Below are 4887 nucleotides of genomic sequence, written 5' to 3'. Positions count from 1 at the left end.
ATGCCTACTACACTTTATCCTTTCTGCCTGTGAAGAGAGAGCAGGAGAACAAAATGGTAGAAGGGCTAGGAGTCGAGACTGATCAGGTGGCTCCAACAACATCTTGCCGGGAGTGGGGGGGGGGGGGGAATCAATGCATGAAAGCTAGAGCTGGAGCGAGCAGGCTCCTGGTATGCTACACAAATTGCACAGAGTGGGGAAGTGACGTAGGAATACAGAACCACAGTGGGGCTGGTAGGAGGCTGGCATGGGATCCAGTGTCTGTAAGCACCACCCCTGAAGAAAAGGAGGAACTTCTTATGGTGGCTTAGGAGAGCCTTCACCAATGTGGTGCCTTCCATATGCTTTGAACACAAGAATATCATAAAATAAGAGCAGTCTGCTGGATCATGGCCAATGGCCCATCTAGTCAGCATCCTGTTCTCACAGTGGCCAACCAGATGCCCCAAAGGGAAACTCACAAGCAGGATTTGAGCACAAGACTACAACCTTCCCTAATCCTTGACAGTTGGCCATTTCTGGCTGCTGGGGCTACCTGGCTCCATCAACACCTGGAGAGTGCCTGGTTGAGGAAAGCTGGCTTAGAGGAAAGCACTCTCCCCTCCTGCAGTTCCCAGCAACTGGTATTCTACGTATTCCTGCCTCCGACTGTGGCAGCAGAACACAGTTATCATGGATAGTAGATGTTGATAGCCTTCTCCTCCATGAATTTGTCCAATCTTCTTTTAAAACTATCCACGTTAGTGGTCATCATTGCGTCCTCTGGGAACAAGTTCCACAGTTTAACTATGCACTGCATCTAGTAGGACTTTCTTTTATCAGTCTTGAATCTTCCAGCATTCAGCTTCATTGGCTGACTATGAGTTCTAGTGTTATGAGAGAGGGAGGAGAACTTTTCTACATCCACTTTCTCCATGCCATGCTCTAAACCCTTCCCATGTTTTGTGGGTCCCAAATGGATACATTTGGAGAACAAGAATGGCCCCTAAGGAAGCCTATTTTCCAGCTGGAGCCTCTTTTCCCTTCCATTGACTACTGTTGTTCTCGTGATCTGCTCCAGATGGCTTCACTCTTCTCACATTGACATTTGAAGTCGCCTGAACGCTTTTTGGAATTTATTTTAGGTGGAAGATCTACTTAAGCAGAAGCTATAATTCTTCTTTAATGAGCCGCAGTCCATTTCTGCCTCGCAGAAGGACGTATTGGGGGCTGGTGACATATTGCTTAGGCCAAGCCTGGTGACTCATCCCCCTCCCACCCAAAAACCGCTCTCTCAGGGAGATGGAATGAGGTTGGAAAACAAGAGAAGCCGAGTCCATATCAAAGGAGAATTACACTCACTGCGGCATGAAATGAGGAGGACATTGGCAATTTCCATTCAGTTGCTTTCTCCAACCCACCTAATGACCAGGGCTCAGACTTGAGGCTGTGGAGTCATAGCTGTCAGGGTGCTGGGCTCCTTTAGAAATAAAATCCATCCTGGCGCTGCAGGCAGTGGCAGGCAGCTGTGTCCACCTGCCACTGAAATTTCCCACAATGTTCCAGAGTGACAATATATTTGGGGCAATCTGGGTAATTAAAATAGACCTAGAAACTGAAACTGAAAGTGATGCTGCCACTGGCTGCCCTGGTGGCTGAGACCACCAGGGATACCACCAAAGGACACTTTGCCAGGCCCCCCTTGAACCTGGAGTCAGGCTTTGCTGGCGGCAGTGAATTCAATGAACTGATTAGGTGTTACACAATGAAGAGGTACTTTATTTTTGGATGTCCTGAGGCCAGGGCTGCAGCCCACCTGCCATTGGCCAAATAGGCAGGCAAGCTGTGATCCACTTCCTGGACCAGGTGAAGGTGAAAAGGGTTCACCCAAGCCTGAGAAAACCCCTCGCCTCCAGGGGATGCGTGGTCACCTACCCACAATAGCGCCCGACCTGGCGGTAAGTGCCATTTCACAACAGATGAAACATGTACGAATCATTTTTAATTTTTTTCTTCTCTTTTCTTCTTTCTTTATGCTTCTACTTCCCCCTTATTTTTATTCAGTGTCCCCCAACAGCACCTGAAACATTGCCCTAGAAGGTGACAAACCAGCACATATACATTTATCACACACATTATGTCTGTATCACTGTGTTGAGTTTACAGACATTTTTTCCTTGTTTTTTCCTTCGTTGCCAATGTGCTTGTGTGATAGAACAGGGGAGGGGGAATTTTCTTTACTGACAGACTCCACCCTTTTGTATTGCTCCCCCCCCCCCCCGAAAACAATTGTGATAGTTTGCCACCAGGTGGAGTGAAGATTCTGATGAAAATATCCTTCCAAATTCCAAATGTTCAAATATAAAAGGAGGACAGAGTCTTGGATTTTAGATAATTTTTCTCTTGAGTAGATGTTTCCATAATGACAATGAGTTGGGGTTAAAGCCTCACATATTTATGGGAATCTGTAACCAGTAAATGATGGCCTTCTTCCTAAGATGGTTTGTTATTAAGCCAAGAAGAGAGATTAACTCCATTTCTGATGTCCGTTGTCTTCGTGGCAAAACAGAAATGTACTAAGATGGTAGTTCCACCTTCTTAACAACTCTGTGCCTGCATAGTGGAAGAGCTAGCCAGTTCTAATTGGATGCAGCATTGTGAAAAAGAGCTTAACTCCTAGATATTTATTCAGAGACAAAGCACAGATGTATGTGTATTCATGCTTCACGGCAGGAGTTCAAAATTCCCACATGCTCTAGGTGGCAGTACTGAGTTATGTTGGAATATAAGGGTTCATCACAGCCTCAGAATCCTTCCTCTGAATCCATTACACAAAGACAAATTTCACTTCACTGCAGCCAACATTTACTTCTTCACACAACACTTATTTAAACAATGGAATTCACTCCCACAAGATGTATTGATGGGCTCCTTTAGGAAGCAAGGCAGAATAAATAAATATAATAATAATAATAATAATAATAATAATAATAATAATAATAATAATAGACAGCACTATTCTTCTAGTAAAAGAGGTACCAGAACTCACCATGAATGTCTCTCTTGTTCTCTTATAATGGCAATGGCGCCCACCTTAGAGGTGCCAGAATTGAGTTCTGGTAAGTTCCAGCTGAAAAAAAGCCCTGGCAATGGATGTTTTTAAAAAGGAGTTTATTGCCTTCAGCTGTGGAGGCAGAGCATACAGTAGCCGTTGTGGCTAGTAGTCTTTGATAGAGCTGTCAAAGCTCAAGGCCACAGCTGAAGGCAATAAATGCTTCTAGATACCAGTCGCTGGAAACCACAAGAGGGGAAAAGGCTCTTGCACTTGAATCCTGCTTGTGGGCAGGACATCTGGTTAGCCACTGTGAACAGAATGCTGGACTAGATCGGTTCCCCTTTATCCCGAACTAGAAGCAGGGATTTTCTGGTGTTTTTATTTCATTACCTTTGACCACTATTTGCTTTGGCTAGCCAATAGCTCCTTGGCTTCAGCAGCTAAGGGTGCTTCTGCACCAGGTGTGTGGATCCCCCCCCTCCCCCAAATCACAAGTCTACAGATATGCAACATGCATGGTACGTCATGCAAAATATAAAAAAAATAATACCATAACTTTATCTCATGAAAGTCCTGCTAACCCAAAAATTAAAGATGAATAGCTGGTGTCTCTCTAGGCCCTTTTATTTACTTATAATTTTTTTTTAATATACTGCTCTGTCATGAAAATGTATCAAAGCGATCTACAGCAATAAAGGATAAAACAGTACAATAAAGGCCATAAAAAAGTTAAAAGCAGACATCAATTAACCATTTTGGAAGGATGCATTCTTAATTGCCAGCATAGGCCTGGCAGAATAGAAAATTTTTTAGCAGGCATTTCCTCTAAATGTGGAGTGGAGGGGGGTTGTTTGTTGCAATTGCTTAGTGCTCTAATGGTGTTTCCTGCTTGGCAGGGGGTTGGACTCAATGACCCTTGTGGTCTCTTCCAACTCTATGATTCTATGATTCTATGAAAAATATATAGCAAAATAATACTGTAATATGGGCAAGGTCAATGCCTATGTCATTGCTCTTGATATGGTTGAGAGTTCCCTCCGCAGCTGAATTAGAATACAAAAAAGGGAGGTATGAGGAGGTCGATGAAACAAGTAAATGAAAGATAAGATATGGAAATATTGGATGTGTTTTTAATTGTTTCTGTTTTTGTTTTGTTAAGATAAGCAGTGTTTTTTGTTCTTTTTTATGTATTGTAATGTATTGTTTTGTTTTGTTTAACTTTGTTTTTTCTTCTTCTTTCTGTAATCCTTAAACTCTTAATAAATATTACTTTAAAAAAGAGAGAGAGAGTTCCCTCCACAGCTAGGCAAAACTGACCAGAATTACTCAGGAGTGAATACACCATATACACAAGTCGACTATATAATAACTTCAAACCAGTGCTATTTTTTTAGAAAAATAGGTGCTGGAGCTCACCCTTGTTTTCTTAGAATGGCAATGGCGCCCACCTGAGAGATGCCAGAGCTGAGCTCCTGTGTGAGCTCTGGCTGAAAAAAGCCCTGCCTCAAACTCTTAATATCCAAGAAACAGACATGGGCTTTAACAACCATTTCTGACCATGTTCTTGTCAAAACTGAATTAGAATATGCCTTTCACACAAAACAAAACCAATCCTGGCAATTAAACCCTTCACTTCTACAAAGCAGGCTTGCAACAACAACAAAAACCCAATAGATGACATAAAACAGGGGTTAGGTTTTTTGGGGTAATTCATCAGCTGGAGGCTTATTCCACTGATCTGCTATGGCATACACCGAGGGCAGTTTTGAAAGGTACCTTTATACAAGAATGGAGTTGAATTAAGAAGACAGGACAAGAACAGAAAGAGCTTTTATTACAAGAAATTAAGAATT

General features: G+C 42.7%; 1 long non-coding RNA gene across 1 annotated transcript; it reads left to right on the top strand.

Annotated features, from left to right (window-relative positions):
- The first annotated feature begins 3855 nt into the window (after positions 1-3855).
- Positions 3856-4406, top strand: LOC310850162. The gene is made up of 3 exons (XR_014567246.1): positions 3856-3912; positions 4002-4057; positions 4317-4406. It is a non-coding gene; the product is annotated as an uncharacterized lncRNA (long non-coding RNA).
- The last annotated feature ends 481 nt before the right edge of the window (positions 4407-4887 follow it).

This window comes from Podarcis gaigeae, assembly GCF_964106915.1.
Source record: "Podarcis gaigeae genome assembly, chromosome: 8".
Classification (NCBI taxonomy): Eukaryota; Metazoa; Chordata; class Lepidosauria; order Squamata; family Lacertidae; genus Podarcis; species Podarcis gaigeae.
This window is presented reverse-complemented; position numbering and strand designations above follow the sequence as displayed.